Below are 16,984 nucleotides of genomic sequence, written 5' to 3'. Positions count from 1 at the left end.
GTGCGGCGTCGTGTTGTTCTGTGCGGCGTCGTGTTGTTAGTGCGACGTCGTGTTGTTCAGTGCGGCATGGTGTTGTTCAGTGCGGCATGGTGTTGTTCAGTGCGGCATGGTGTTGTTCAGTGCGGCATAATGTTGTTCAGTGCGGCATAATGTTGTTCAGTGCGGCATGGTGTTGTTCAGTGCGGCATGGTGTTGTTCAGTGCGGCATGGTGTTGTTCAGTGCGGCATAATGTTGTTCAGTGCGCCATAATGTTGTTCAGTGCGGCATGGTGTTGTTCAGTGCGGGATGGTGTTGTTCAGTGCAGGATGGTGTTGTTCAGTGCGGCACGGTGTTGTTCAATGCGGCATGGTGTTGTTCAGTGCGGGATGGTGTTGTTCAGTGCGGCATGGTGTTGTTCAGTGCGGCATAATGTTGTTCAGTGCGGCATGGTGTTGTTCAGTGCGGCATGGTGTTGTTCAGTGCGGCATGGTGTTGTTCAGTGCGGCATGGTGTTGTTCAGTGCGGAATGGTGTTGTTCAGTGCGGCATGGTGTTGTTCAGTCCGGGATGGTGTTGTTCAATGCGGGATCGTGTTGTTCAGTGCGGGGTGGTGTTGTTCAGTGCGGGATGGTGTTGTTCAGTGCGGCATGGTGTTGTTCAATGCGGCATGGTGTTGTTCAGTGCGGGATGGTGTTGTTCATTGCGGCATGGTGTTGTTCAGTGCGGCATGGTGTTGTTCAGTGCGGCATGGTGTTGTTCAGTGCGGCATGGTGTTGTTCAGTGCGGCATAATGTTGTTCAGTGCGGCATGGTGTTGTTCAGTGTGGAAAGGTGTTGTTCAGTGCAGGATGGTGTTGTTCAGTGCGGCATGGTGTTGTTCAATGCAGGATCGTGTTGTTCAGTGCAGCATAATGTTGTTCAGTGCAGCATGGTGTTGTTCAGTGCGGCATGGTGTTGTTCAATGCGGCATGGTGTTGTTCACTGCGGGATGGTGTTGTTCAATGCGGGATCGTGTTGTTCAGTGCGGCATAATGTTGTTCAGTGCAGCATGGTGTTGTTCAGTGCGGCATGGTGTTGTTCAGTGCGACATAATGTTGTTTAGTGCGGCATAATGTTGTTCAGTGCGGCATAATGTTGTTCAGTGCGGCATGGTGTTGTTCAGTGCGGCATGGTGTTGTTCAGTGCGGCATGGTGTTGTTCAGTGCAGGATGGTGTTGTTCAGTGCGGCATGGTGTTGTTCAATGCGGCATGGTGTTGTTCAGTGCGGGATGGTGTTGTTCAGTGCAGGATGGTGTTGTTCAGTGCGGCATGGTGTTGTTCAGTGCGGAATGGTGTTGTTCAGTGCAGGATGGTGTTGTTCAATGCGGGATCGTGTTGTTCAGTGCGGCATGGTGTTGTTCAGTGCGGCATGGTGTTGTTCAGTGCGGCATAATGTTGTTCAGTGCGGCATGGTGTTGTTCAGTGCGGCATGGTGTTGTTCAGTGCGGCATGGTGTTGTTCAGTGCGGCATGGTGTTGTTCAGTGCGGCATAATGTTGTCCAGTGCGCCATAATGTTGTTCAGTGCGGCATGGTGTTGTTTAGTGCGGGATGGTGTTGTTCAGTGCAGGATGGTGTTGTTCAGTGCGGCATGGTGTTGTTCAATGCGGCATGGTGTTGTTCAGTGCGGGATGGTGTTGTTCAGTGCGGCATGGTGTTGTTCAGTGCGGCGTAATGTTGTTCAGTGCGGCATGGTGTTGTTCAGTGCGGCATGGTGTTGTTCAGTGCGGCATGGTGTTGTTCAGTGCGGCATGGTGTTGTTCAGTGCGGAATGGTGTTGTTCAGTGCGGCATGGTGTTGTTCAGTGCGGGATGGTGTTGTTCAATGCGGGATCGTGTTGTTCAGTGCGGGGTGGTGTTGTTCAGTGCAGGATGGTGTTGTTCAGTGCAGGATGGTGTTGTCAGTGCGGCATGGTGTTGTTCAATGCAGGATCGTGTTGTTCAGTGCAGCATAATGTTGTTCAGTGCAGCATGGTGTTGTTCAGTGCGGCATGGTGTTGTTCAATGCGGCATGGTGTTGTTCAGTGCGGGATGGTGTTGTTCAGTGCGGCATGGTGTTTTTCAGTGCGGCATAATGTTGTTCAGTGCGGCATGGTGTTGTTCAGTGCGGCATGGTGTTGTTCAGTGCAGGATGGTGTTGTTCAGTGCGGCATGGTGTTGTTCAATGCAGGATCGTGTTGTTCAGTGCAGCATAATGTTGTTCAGTGCAGCATGGTGTTGTTCAGTGCGGCATGGTGTTGTTCAATGCGGCATGGTGTTGTTCACTGCGGGATGGTGTTGTTCAATGCGGGATCGTGTTGTTCAGTGCGGCATAATGTTGTTCAGTGCAGCATGGTGTTGTTCAGTGCGGCATGGTGTTGTTCAGTGCGACATAATGTTGTTTAGTGCGGCATAATGTTGTTCAGTGCGGCATAATGTTGTTCAGTGCGGCATGGTGTTGTTCAGTGCGGCATGGTGTTGTTCAGTGCGGCATGGTGTTGTTCAGTGCAGGATGGTGTTGTTCAGTGCGGCATGGTGTTGTTTAATGCGGCATGGTGTTGTTCAGTGCGGGATGGTGTTGTTCAGTGCAGGATGGTGTCGTTCAGTGCGGCATGGTGTTGTTCAGTGCGGAATGGTGTTGTTCAGTGCGGCATGGTGTTGTTCAGTGCGGCATGGTGTTGTTCAGTGCAGGATGGTGTTGTTCAATGCGGGATCGTGTTGTTCAGTGCGGCATGGTGTTGTTCAGTGCGGCATGGTGTTGTTCAGTGCGGCATAATGTTGTTCAGTGCGGCATGGTGTTGTTCAGTGCGGCATGGTGTTGTTCAGTGCGGCATGGTGTTGTTCAGTGCGGCATGGTGTTGTTCAGTGCGGCATAATGTTGTCCAGTGCGCCATAATGTTGTTCAGTGCGGCATGGTGTTGTTTAGTGCGGGATGGTGTTGTTCAGTGCAGGATGGTGTTGTTCAGTGCGGCTTGGTGTTGTTCAATGCGGCATGGTGTTGTTCAGTGCGGGATGGTGTTGTTCAGTGCGGCATGGTGTTGTTCAGTGCGGCATAATGTTGTTCAGTGCGGCATGGTGTTGTTCAGTGCGGCATGGTGTTGTTCAGTGCGGCATGGTGTTGTTCAGTGCGGCATGGTGTTGTTCAGTGCGGAATGGTGTTGTTCAGTGCGGCATGGTGTTGTTCAGTGCGGGATGGTGTTCAATGCGGGATCGTGTTGTTCAGTGCGGGGTGGTGTTGTTCAGTGCAGGATGGTGTTGTTCAGTGCAGGATGGTGTTGTTCAGTGCGGCATGGTGTTGTTCAATGCAGGATCGTGTTGTTCAGTGCAGCATAATGTTGTTCAGTGCAGCATGGTGTTGTTCAGTGCGGCATGGTGTTGTTCAATGCGGCATGGTGTTGTTCAGTGCGGGATGGTGTTGTTCAGTGCGGCATGGTGTTTTTCAGTGCGGCATAATGTTGTTCAGTGCGGCATGGTGTTGTTCAGTGCGGCATGGTGTTGTTCAGTGCGACATAATGTTGTTCAGTGCGGCATAATGTTGTTCAGTGCGGCATGGTGTTGTTCAGTGCGGCATGGTGTTGTTCAGTGCGGCATGGTGTTGTTCAGTGCGGCATGGTGTTGTTCAGTGCAGGATGGTGTTGTTCAGTGCAGGATGGTGTTGTTCAATGCGGCATGGTGTTGTTCAGTGCGGGATGGTGTTGTTCAGTGCAGGATGGTGTTGTTCAGTGCGGCATGGTGTTGTTCAGTGCGGAATGGTGTTGTTCAGTGCGGCATGGTGTTGTTCAGTGCGGCATGGTGTTGTTCAGTGCAGGATGGTGTTGTTCAATGCGGGATGGTGTTGTTCAGTGCGGGATGGTGTTGTTCAGTGCAGGATGGTGTTGTTCAGTGCGGCATGGTGTTGTTTAATGCGGCATGGTGTTGTTCAGTGCAGGATGGTGTTGTTCAGTGCGGCATGGTGTTGTTCAATGCGGCATGGTGTTGTTCAATGCGGCATGGTGTTGTTCAGTGCGGCATGGTGTTGTTCAGTGCGGCATGGTGTTGTTCAGTGCAGCGTAATGTTGTTCAGTGCGGCATGGTGTTGTTCAGTGCGGAATGGTTTTGTTCAGTGCGGCATGGTGTTGTTCAGTGCAGGATGGTGTTGTTCAGTGCGGCATGGTGTTGCTCAGTGCGGCATGGTGTTGTTCAGTGCGGGATGGTGTTGTTCATTGCGGCATGGTGTTGTTCAGTGCGGCATGGTGTTGTTCAGTGCGGCATGGTGTTGTTCAGTGCGGCATAATGTTGTTCAGTGCGCCATAATGTTGTTCAGTGCGGCATGGTGTTGTTCAGTGCGGGATGGTGTTGTTCAGTGCAGGATGGTGTTGTTCAGTGCGGCATGGTGTTGTTCAGTGCGGCATGGTGTTGTTCAGTGCGGCATAATGTTGTTCAGTGCGGCATAATGTTGTTCAGTGCGGGATGGTGTTGTTCATTGCGGCATGGTGTTGTTCAGTGCGGCATGGTGTTGTTCAGTGCGGCATGGTGTTGTTCAGTGCGGGATGGTGTTGTTCAGTGCAGGATGGTGTTGTTCAGTGCGGCATGGTGTTGTTCAGTGCGGCATGGTGTTGTTCATTTCGGCATAATGTTGTTCAGTGCGGCATAATGTTGTTTAGTGCGGCATGGTGTTGTTCAGTGCGGGATGGTGTTGTTCAGTGCGTTATAATGTTGTTCAGTGCGGCATGGTGTTGTTCAGTGCGGCATGGTGTTGTTCAGTGCGGCATGGTGTTGTTCAGTGCGGCATAATGTTGTTCAGTGCGGCATAATGTTGTTCAGTGCGGCATGGTGTTGTTCAGTGCGGGATGGTGTTGTTCAGTGCGGGATGGTGTTGTTCAGTGCGGCATGGTGTTCAATGCGGAATGGTGTTGTTCAGTGCAGGATGGTGTTGTTCAGTGCGGCATGGTGTTGTTCAGTGCGGCATAATGTTGTTCAGTGCGGCATGGTGTTGTTCAGTGCGGCATGGTGTTGTTCAGTGCGGCATGGTGTTGTTCAGTGCGGCATAATGTTGTTCAGTGCGGCATGGTGTTGTTCAGTGCGGCATGGTGTTGTTCAGTGCGGCATAATGTTCAGTGCGGCATAATGTTGTTCAGTGCGGCATGGTGTTGTTCAGTGCGGGATGGTGTTGTTCAGTGCAGGATGGTGTTGTTCAGTGCGGCATGGTGTTCAGTGCGGGATGGTGTCTTTCAGTGCGGCATGGTGTCGTTCAGTGCGGCATGGTGTCTTTCAGTGCGGCATGGTGTCGTTCAGTGAGGCATGGTGTTGTTCAGTGCGGCATGGTGTTGTTTAGTGCGGCATGGTGTTGTTCAGTGCGGGATGGTGTTGTTCAGTGTGGCATGGTGTTCAGTGCGGCATGGTGTTGTTCAGTGCGGTATCGTGTTGTTCAGTGCGGTATCGTGTTTCTCAGTGCGGTATCGTGTTGTTCAGTGCAGTATCGTTGTGTTGTTCGTATTGTGTTTAACACTTAGCCTCTAACACTTAGCCTCTAACACTTAGCCTCTAGCATCTAGAAGGTAAATAAATAGGAAGGAAGGACTCACCGGTGACGTCTTCGCCCACGTCCAAGCGTTGTACTTTGTATTTTCATCCTTCTGACAGTGGAAAACATAGCCAACAAACACCGTGGAACCTAAACGAATGAAAGAAAACTATCATTTGGCCACAACCAACATTCACAGATACAACACAATGTGACGTGCGGGGTTGAGGTTAAAGGTTGAGTGAAGGGCCCTCGTTTTAAACTACTTTTTTGAAAAGGATTGGGAACAAGTAAGACGTATTTAATTTATTTAATGGGAAGTAGTAAGAGCTATTGAATTTAATCTATGTATTATATTCTATTGTATTGTATTCTGTTGTATTCTTTTGGATTGTATTCACACTAACCCCACTAAAACTTCAGCCCACAAAAACTCGCCTCTGGCGCCTAGCCTCTGGCACTTAGCCTCTAACACTTAGCCTTTAACACTTAGCCTTTAACACTTAGCCTTTAACACTTAGCCTAGAAGGTGAATAAATAGGGTTAAAGGTTGAGTGAAGGGACCTCGTTTTAAACTACTTTTTTGTAAAGGAGTGGGAACAAGTAAGACGTATTTAATTTATTTAATGGGAAGTAGTAAGACTTATTAAATTTATTTAATCTACTTTTCTTCCCAGGCAAAATTTGATGTGCTGCAATTCCAAATTTCCAAAGTGAATGAAGGAATGAAGTCCTTTAAATTATGATTTTGTATAAATACTAGGCATTAACACAAAATCGACGGCACAAAATGGGCAGACTTTACTTGTTTGAAAAGGACTGGTTACAAGACAGACTTTTTTAATTTATTTAATGGGAAGAAGACTTATTTAGTTTAATTGATCTATTTTTGTTCCCTGGCAAAATTCGATTTGCTGCAATTCCAAATTTCCAAAGTGAATGAAGGAAAGAAGTCGTTTAAATTATGATTTTGTTTAAATACTAGGCATAGACACAAAATCTACGGCACAAAATGGGCAGACTTTACTTGTTTGAAGAGGACTGGTTACAAGACAGACTTTTCTGATTTATTTAATGGGAAGAAGACTTATTTAGTTTATTTAATCTATTTTTGTTCCCTGGCAAAATTGGATTTGCTGAAATTGTATTTTGCCAAATCTTGCCTTGAGACCTGATAGGAAGTATTAAACGCTTAGTTAAATCAATACAAGTTGGTAATAAGAGCGAGTAATGTTGGTTGAACCGATGAATGAAGGTTGAAAGCAATTTAAATTATGACTTTGTATAAATACTAGATATTAACAGAACATCTACTGCGCGAAATGGGCAGAGTTTACTTGTTTGAGAAGGAGTGGCTTATTCAAAACTAAGATTTATTTAATCTGTTTGTTCCCAGGCAAAATTGGATGTGATGCAATTCCAAATTTCACCACATGATGGTGCCCAATTTTGACTTCATAGGACATATTAAACACTTAGCTTGTTATTATGTTCAAGGTAATCAGATTTGTTTATTATTCTAATGGCCTCTTCAAAACTATTCTGGATTACTACTTTGGATCTATTCTACATTACTTGGCAACAACATACTCTGTAACAGATTAGGCAGTATAATCATATCTGTTAACTTGAGAGTGCCCACACTCAATCTACTTATCGTGATGTGTTAAATCAATTACTGTTAGACATTATTTGTCTGATAATCTACCAAATCTTTGAATTGAAGAATTTGTGATTTAATTAATAGCTTGTTGTTATGTTAAGGGTAATCAGACTTGTATATAATTCTAACGGCCTTCTTTTGAAAACTATTCTGAATTACAACTTTGGATCTTATATTACTTTGCAACAATCTACTCCGTGACAGATTAGGCAGTATAATCACATATGTTAACTTCAGTGCCCACACTGTATTTATTTATGGTTATTTGTTAAATCAAGTACTGTTAGACATGAAATAGGAAGTGTTTAACATAAATGTTATGGCTACTCACCATTGTAGCTCGCTCCTGGTCAATGATACGAGCCTCTTCTTGCAGTGGAAAACTTGCAGCCAACAAACACCGTGGAACCTAAAGGAATGAAATTAAACATTAACATTTCGCCTCGACCAATTTTCACACGTACAACGCAACGCGGCTACACTTCTGCTATTACAAACGTAAATCTCCTTAAACACAATGAGTGTTACTTACCGTGTACGCTCTAGACGGTCCAGTTGCAAGCAGAAAATAAAGATATTTCTGTTGATAATCGTCGCTGCTCAGTGGCTCACGGCCATCGCGCCAACAGATTTGAATTTTGGCGGAGGTTCGGGCAATTACGTCATATCCACGGCACATGACTGCGACGTAATACCCGCTTATCTGAAACGGCAGTTAAAAGTAGAGTTACATCAAGTTTTCTTGGAACCTAAACGAATGAAAGAAAACTATCATTTGGCCACAACCAACATTCACAGATACAACACAACGTGCGGGGTTGGGGTTAAAGATTGAGTGAAGGGCCCTCGTTTTAAACTACTGTTTTGAAAAGGAGTGGGAACAAGTAAGACGTATTTAATTTATTTAATGGGAAGTAGTAAGACTTATTAAATTTATTTAATCTACTTTTCTTCCCAGGCAAAATTTGATGTGCTGCAATTCCAAATTTCCAAAGTGAATGAAGGAATGAAGTCCTTTAAATTATGATTTTGTATAAATACTAGGCATTAACACAAAATCGACGGCACAAAATGGGCAGACTTTACTTGTTTGAAAAGGACTGGTTACAAGACAGACTTTTTTAATTTATTTAATGGGAAGAAGACTTATTTAGTTTAATTGATCTATTTTTGTTCCCTGCCAAAATTCGATTTGCTGCAATTCCAAATTTCCAAAGTGAATGAAGGAAAGAAGTCGTTTAAATTATGATTTTGTTTAAATACTAGGCATAGACACAAAATCTACGGCACAAAATGGGCAGACTTTACTTGTTTGAAGAGGACTGGTTACAAGACAGACTTTTCTGATTTATTTAATGGGAAGAGGACTTATTTAGTTTATTTAATCTATTTTTGTTCCCTGGCAAAATTGGATTTGCTGAAATTGTATTTTGCCAAATCTCGATTTGAGACCTGATAGGAAGTATTAAACGCTTAGTTAAATCAATACAAGTTGGTAATAAGAGCGAGTAATGTTGGTTGAACCGATGAATGAAGGTTGAAAGCAATTTAAATTATGACTTTGTATAAATACTAGATATTAACAGAACATCTACTGCGCAAAATGGGCAGAGTTTACTTGTTTGAGAAGGAGTGGCTTATTCAAAACTAAGATTTATGTAATCTGTTTGTTCCCAGGCAAAATTGGATGTGATGCAATTCCAAATTTCACCACATGATGGTGCCCAATTTTGACTTCATAGGACATATTAAACACTTAGCTTGTTATTATGTTCAAGGTAATCAGATTTGTTTATCATTCTAATGGCCTCTTCAAAACTATTCTGGATTACTACTTTGGATCTATTCTACATTACTTGGCAACAACATACTCTGTAACAGATTAGGCAGTATAATCACATATGTTAACTTGAGAGTGCCCACACTCAATCTACTTATCGTGATGTGTTAAATCAATTACTGTTAGACATTATTTGTCTGATAATCTACCAAATCTTTGAATTGAAGAATTTGTGATTTAATTAATAGCTTGTTCAGGGTAATCAGACTTGTATATAATTCTAATGGCCTTCTTTTGAAAACTATTCTGAATTACAACTTTGGATCTTATATTACTTTGCAACAATCTACTCCGTGACAGATTAGGCAGTATAATCACATATGTTAACTTCAGTGCCCACACTGTATTTATTTATGGTTATTTGTTAAATCAAGTACTGTTAGACATGAAATAGGAAGTGTTTAACATAAATGTTATGGCTACTCACCATTGTAGCTCGCTCCTGGTCAATGATACGAGCCTCTTCTTGCAGTGGAAAACTTGCAGCCAACAAACACCGTGGAACCTAAAGGAATGAAATTAAACATTAACATTTCGCCTCGACCAATTTTCACACGTACAACGCAACGCGGCTACACTTCTGCTATTACAAACGTAAATCTCCTTAAACACAATGAGTGTTACTTACCGTGTACGCTCTAGACGGTCCAGTTGCAAGCAGAAAATAAAGATATTTCTGTTGATAATCGTCGCTGCTCAGTGGCTCACGGCCATCGCGCCAACAGATTTGAATTTTGGCGGAGGTTCGGGCAATTACGTCATATCCGCGGCATTTGACTGCGACGTAATACCCGCTTATCTGAAACGGCAGTTAAAAGTAGAGTTACATCAAGTTTTCTTGGAACCTAAACGAATGAAAGAAAACTATCATTTGGCCACAACCAACATTCACAGATACAACACAACGTGCGGGGTTGAGGTTAAAGATTGAGTGAAGGGCCCTCGTTTTAAACTACTGTTTTGAAAAGGAGTGGGAACAAGTAAGACGTATTTAATTTATTTAATGGGAAGTAGTAACTTATTAAATTTATTTAATCTACTTTTCTTCCCAGGCAAAATTTGATGTGCTGCAATTCCAAATTTCCAAAGTGAATGAAGGAATGAAGTCCTTTAAATTATGATTTTGTATAAATACTAGGCATTAACACAAAATCGACGGCACAAAATGGGCAGACTTTACTTGTTTGAAAAGGACTGGTTACAAGACAGACTTTTTTAATTTATTTAATGGGAAGAAGACTTATTTAGTTTAATTGATCTATTTTTGTTCCCTGCCAAAATTCGATTTGCTGCAATTCCAAATTTCCAAAGTGAATGAAGGAAAGAAGTCGTTTAAATTATGATTTTGTTTAAATACTAGGCATAGACACAAAATCTACGGCACAAAATGGGCAGACTTTACTTGTTTGAAGAGGACTGGTTACAAGACAGACTTTTCTGATTTATTTAATGGGAAGAGGACTTATTTAGTTTATTTAATCTATTTTTGTTCCCTGGCAAAATTGGATTTGCTGAAATTGTATTTTGCCAAATCTCGATTTGAGACCTGATAGGAAGTATTAAACGCTTAGTTAAATCAATACAAGTTGGTAAGAAGAGCGAGTAATGTTGGTTGAACCGATGAATGAAGGTTGAAAGCAATTTAAATTATGACTTTGTATAAATACTAGATATTAACAGAACATCTACTGCGCAAAATGGGCAGAGTTTACTTGTTTGAGAAGGAGTGGCTTATTCAAAACTAAGATTTATGTAATCTGTTTGTTCCCAGGCAAAATTGGATGTGATGCAATTCCAAATTTCACCACATGATGGTGCCCAATTTTGACTTCATAGGACATATTAAACACTTAGCTTGTTATTATGTTCAAGGTAATCAGATTTGTTTATCATTCTAATGGCCTCTTCAAAACTATTCTGGATTACTACTTTGGATCTATTCTACATTACTTGGCAACAACATACTCTGTAACAGATTAGGCAGTATAATCACATATGTTAACTTGAGAGTGCCCACACTCAATCTACTTATCGTGATGTGTTAAATCAATTACTGTTAGACATTATTTGTCTGATAATCTACCAAATCTTTGAATTGAAGAATTTGTGATTTAATTAATAGCTTGTTCGGGGTAATCAGACTTGTATATAATTCTAATGGCCTTCTTTTGAAAACTATTCTGAATTACAACTTTGGATCTTATATTACTTTGCAACAATCTACTCGGTGACAGATTAGGCAGTATAATCACATATGTTAACTTCAGTGCCCACACTGTATTTATTTATGGTTATTTGTTAAATCAAGTACTGTTAGACATGAAATAGGAAGTGTTTAACATAAATGTTATGGCTACTCACCATTGTAGCTCGCTCCTGGTCAATGATATGAGCCTCTTCTTGCAGTGGAAAACTTGCAGCCAACAAACACCGTGGAACCTAAAGGAATGAAATTAAACATTAACATTTCGCCCGGACCAATTTTCACACGTACAACGCAACGCGGCTACACTTCTGCTATTACAAACGTAAATCTCCTTAAACACAACGAGTGTTACTTACCGTGTACGCTCTAGGCAAAATTGGATGTGATGCAATTCCAAATCTATCTGAAACGGCAGTTAAAAGTAGAGTTACATCAAGTTTTCTTTTTTAATCAACACAATCATTTACAACCGTTGACCAGAAAGAATCGTCGAAATTCGACGTCCCCCACAAACGCCACGTCACTCGCTTTTCAGGGCAACAAAAGTACTTCTTTTTAAAAACGATGAGTTGTACTTACCGTGTACGCTCTGGACGGTCCAGTTGCAAGCAGAAAATAAAAATATTTCTCTTGTTAGTCGTATGTTACCATCCGCTGTGTCTTTGTCAACATCGCCGCCATTTTCCTACTTCCTGCTGCGAGCCACGCCCACGGATTTAAATTTGGGCGGAAGCTCTTTCCATTGGCGTCGTTTTCGCGTATAGCAAATCCGATTGGTTGGGAAGGGGGCACGGTTATGCAGCCGAGGAGTCCTGTGATCGGTGGGATGTAAAGTAGGCGTCGACGTCACGTCCGCGTCACGTGACCACGACGTGGCAGACGTCAAATAGCAACCGCTGTTTTGTTTAGTAGACTTACAGTTGTTATGCATTGACATAATGGCGCACACACCAAATAGATTTAAATAAATTAAATAATTCTTCTGCCCACTCTCTTTTAAACAAGTTAACTCTCCCCGCGGATTTGAATTCCGGCGAAAGTTACGCCCATCGACGTCACGTATGTCACGTGACCACGACGTGGCAGATGTCATATAGCAACCGCTGTTTTGTTTAGTAGATTTACAGTTGTTATGCATTGGCATAATGGTGTGCACTCAAAATAGATTTAAATAAATTAAATATTTCTTCTGCCTACTCCCTTTTAAACAAGTTAACTCTGCCCACGTCCATTGACGTCTTGTCTGCGTCACGTGACCACGACGTAGCGACGTCATATAGTAACCGCTGTTTTGACCAGTAGACTTAGTTATTATGCGTTGACATAATGGCGCACTGGTTAGCATGGCCACCTCTTAAGCATGATGATGCGGGTTCGACGCCTGATCAATGTTAGCATGGAGTGAGCTGAAGTGCATGGCGCTGAAGATTTGAATCTTTGAAATGCGCTGAGGTCTGACATATCAGGCAGAATGGTTTGCCATCACGTTCAACAAAAAATAGAAACTTTCCCACTCTGATTAAAACGTCCTGTGTTCATCTACGTATTTTTGTTTTGCTGTGCATCTTTTCCCTGCCATTTCGAGAGCCCAATTGACACTCATAGTTTAAAGAAATGTGTTTGCCCATCCTACTTTGTGGAATTTCACCACATGCGCTTTTGACCAAAATACCAAATTGAACTCAAGTGAAGCCAACACGCACAACCCCCCCCCCCCCACACACACACACACACACACACACACACACATGTTGATATGAACATAAAAGAGCCGCATGCGGTTCGGGAGTTGCGGCTTGGCCAAACCTGTACTATACAACTTTATTTGTATAAAATTTTCACAACAGCTGTCACACAAACAAAGCGGGAAAAACCGAAGACGTGCGTGTTCCGCCCACGCTGGATTTATTTGCACCTTTGAAAAGACACCGTATTGCCGCAGATGTGGCAAAGAGTACTTTTGGGCATCTGAGACGGAAGGATGTCCAAAGCATCACGTCACCTGCTCTGGTAGGCATGGTGGTGGGACGTTGAGGTCAACCGCTTTGGGGTTGGCTGACTCTTTGATCGCAGGATGCCACACACTTGAAGACAGAAGCAGAAAAGCAGAGCTAAATGCAAAATGTACTCACCGGTGACTCCAATTTTTTTCCCCCCTGAAGAAACAGCTGGACGGGTGGCCCCGGCTGGCCAGTGGGACTCTTGTTATTCTGACCCTTTTTAGTGCGCGTTTGGGGCAACAACCGTTTTTTGTGGCGCTCTCTTCTGGTTCAAAAGTGCCCTGCATGTGAATTTGCTTTTCCTGCCTTCTGATTGGATGAGCGCCGGTGTGACGCGGTGCCTCTGTCACCGTGGCGGGGGGTATACGTTGGCATCGGAGCGTCTGCCAACGTCTGAGACCGGCTGGCAGTGTATCGGAGGTGTCGAGTGCGGTGCCGCTGGAGCTCACTCACCAGCTGGTGTTAGGGCCACAGAATGAAGGCCAAGGAGAAGAATAGAAAGAGAAACAGAAACTTCTCCTCCAATTGTTTGATTTGTCTCTTCTGAGCTTCGATGAATTCTTTCAGCTCTTTGTTCCTCTAGGACGGACAAATGGAAAGTGGCATTCAAAAGCCAGTAAGCGTGCAAGTAAGTGCCGGGCTGGCTTTGGGCCCTTACCTGTTGCGCGCTGTGCAGCAGATCCATTCTCTCTTGGAGGATGCAAGCGTCGCGCTCCCTCAACTCGCACATCAGGGCTCGCTTCCATTGGTCCACGGCGCTCCTAAGCTCTTCTCTCTGATCCGCCGTCAGCACGTCATTCACGCCAGCGTGGCTGGCTTTTTCGCCGTCCGTGGCGGGGCAGTCCCGCTGCGGTAGCGCCTCGTACAACATGGCCTCCAGCTCCAGGATCCTCTGGGCCGCAATCCTCGTCCATCAGTGGTCCGGCGGGAGATTTGAGGGCGGCTTACCTTATGAGCCTGGTCCATGGAACACTTCCTGAAGTCCAACTCTTCATCCAGGTAGCCCTTCTGCTTGCAGAACATATCCTAGCACAGCTCAAGGTCAGAATTGTTGGGGCACATTGCCGGAGTTCCCCTTGGCTGATGTCGCGTGTCTGTCTACCTTCTCACTTTCAATGTCCAACATCTTCTGTTGAAGTGCTGACTTGGTCACTTTGATGTATTCTAACCACTGAGGAAAGGCTGCTGTCACATAAGCAGAATGCGAGAGCGTGCGTGGACGTGCGCGTTACCTTCTCGGCTAGGGTGAGAAGGGTCCTGGCGTGAATCACGACCACCTGCTCCTCGTTGGTGAGATTCTGCAAGAGCCCAAAGGCACAGCGTCAACAAGCTTCTTTCAGCGCAAAGCCTTCCAAAAGTCACATTTGAGCCGCCGAGTCTCGTGGAGTGCGAACATAAGGAGTTCGACATACACTTACGGCGTTATAGCCCAGGATGTCCAGCTTCTTCATCAGATCACTGATGACGATGTCCGGGGGAAAGGCGCAAGGAGCAATGTAAGGTGTTCTGGGACCTCGGGTTAAGGTTAGGGTTGCGAGGGACGCCTTACGTACGCTCACGCCCTCGGCCTCGCAGTAGATCTGCAAAGGGCTGAGGCCGTCTGGGAAACGGACTTGCAGAAACTTCAAGACGGGGGAGCGCCACTCCCTCTCCTGAAAGGCAGAGGCATGCATCCGTCCGTCCGTCCGTCCGTCCGTCCGTCACATCTCTGGCCTCAACACGCTTGTGCGAGTCTTCCCACCTCCAGCTCCAGGATGCGGAACTCAAGCAGTTCGTTTTGGTCTCGGATATCCTGGATGTGCTCTTTCAGACGCGCTTCTTCCGCCTCCATCCGCCTGACCTGAAAAGACAGTCAGACCTCATCTGCGGGGCTTCCCGACAGGTGTGACGCCAAGCGACTCCGCCCAGCGCCTTTCTTTCCGTCACCTTTTCGGCCAACTGCTGATTGCTCTGACGCAGCAGCTGCTTCTCCTCCACCCACTTGACATTCTAGAAGAGACAAACGCGTGGACAGCTTTGGAATGTTGTGTCATTTTCATCCACAAATTCTTTGGTTGACTGGAAAATGACATTTGCTTTTCTCCGCATTTTCCCAGCCACGTTCGGGGGGGGGGGGGGGGGGGGGGTTGGTCCAGTAATGCCAGACGGATGACTGACTGAAGAATGTAGCTATTTTGTCTGAGAAAAAGGTGTGCTCATTGATGAGCTTACCTGTCCTTGTTGCTTCAGCGCTGACTCCAGATCTGCTACTCTGCTTTGATAGTGACCCATTTCTACCATCAGCTTTTCTCTGGTCTGAAAGGAGGAGGAGGGAGGCTCCTCCTCCTCCTTTCAGACCAGAGAACACCCGAGGCTGGGTGAGAACGGGGAGGCTGCGACCCGGCCGGGGGTTGCGGGAAGGGGCGCCACCTTGATCTCCTTCTCGGCGTCGTAGTCCCCTTTCGCTGGTCTGGGCTAGCAGAGCGTAGGCTCGTTGCAGCGCTTGATATTCTTGCGTCAGCTGGCGGTAGCGAAGCTCCGCCTCTTCATGCACACACCAATGCAACACAGCACTAGTACCAGAATCAGTCAGACCGGCGACAAAGCACCCGCGACGCAAAGACGAGTCCGATTCCAGGCTGAAGAGGAATGTTTGGTGCCAATACGCTGGCAGAAATGGCGGGCTACCTCTTCGGGTTCCGTGTCGGGGGTTCTGTCGGTGTGAAAAGACAAGGACGATCCGTCCGAGTCCACCAACACGTCTTCGTCGTAGCCGTAAAATGTTTCGATGACCTGCGGGCGCGGAAGCAAACATCTCTCTGAACAAACTGAAGCGACACCTCACGATGAATCGACGAGAGGAACGATAGCGAGAAAAAGGCCATTTCATCTTGCGCAACACCAAGCAGCCGCAAACAAACAGACTCACTTTGCAGGACCTCACGCTTTGTTCCTCCTCAGAGATTCTCGACGTCGGTATCGTAGCAGCAAATCTCTCTCCTGTCGACACAAATAATCCGCCTTTGAGATTCTTTGGATGCAAAGGGAACGAACGGCTCCGGCGCAGAAACAAACGCGACTCACAATGACATTTCTGACATGAGCTCCTGTCTCCAGAGCCTGAAAAACACGTCACCGGCGATGATTGGAGGGACGCTCGTCTTTTCCAAAAGTGACAACTACAGGGTGTGTCAGGGTTTTCCAGATTATCTTTATCGTATCATTGTGTTGCTTTGACTTTGACTGCGACCTGTAATAAATAATATTATTTATCCCTTATTTATCCCTATCGCTTATCCCTTCCTACACAAAGTCGTAAAACACCCCTTGCTATGTTTTGACTAGAGGTCAAGGGCTTCCTCTATTCAATCCACTCTTACACCCACCCTGTTTCTCTTAATTAAAATGCTCGTGCAGGAGCCGAGAGTCAGACTTCATTCGTACAACGGATGGACTCTCCACCTGCAGGTGTCCAAAAGAACTTACTTGTCTCCCGTGTGGTTCTTGCAAAATAAGTTGGAGCGAGCGCAACTCTAACAGGGTGCATTTTGCCACTAGCTGCCTACGGACAATGACGCCGCGCTCGCGGCTCATGGTTGACGGGCTGAGCAGCCGGGCAAGTCCGTCGTTTTCAGCGCACAGCGAGTGGCAAAGGCGCTGACAAAACGGGAGCTTTGAGCTGCTGAAAACGGCAAAACAAGTCTAAAGCGTGTTCAAACGCGTGCGCACAATGCTCCTGCTTGAAAGGTCGGAATTTAAGGGGCCAATTTTTTGGATGGCGGCCGCCGGCCAAGCTTTGG

At 45.5% G+C, this 16,984-nt stretch overlaps 1 long non-coding RNA gene across 1 annotated transcript; it reads right to left on the bottom strand.

Annotated features, from left to right (window-relative positions):
* Positions 1-15,863: 15,863 nt before the first annotated feature.
* Positions 15,864-16,731, bottom strand: LOC148378146 (uncharacterized). The gene is made up of 3 exons (XR_015856146.1): positions 16,269-16,731; positions 16,114-16,184; positions 15,864-15,977 (listed from the first exon to the last, which is right to left on the bottom strand). It is a non-coding gene; the product is annotated as an uncharacterized LOC148378146 (long non-coding RNA).
* Between the last annotated feature and the right edge of the window lie 253 nt (positions 16,732-16,984).

Source organism: Syngnathus floridae, unplaced genomic scaffold, assembly GCF_059516105.1.
Source record: "Syngnathus floridae isolate MCC-2025c unplaced genomic scaffold, RoL_Sflo_1.0 HiC_scaffold_62, whole genome shotgun sequence".
NCBI lineage: Eukaryota > Metazoa > Chordata > Actinopteri > Syngnathiformes > Syngnathidae > Syngnathus > Syngnathus floridae.
This window is presented reverse-complemented; position numbering and strand designations above follow the sequence as displayed.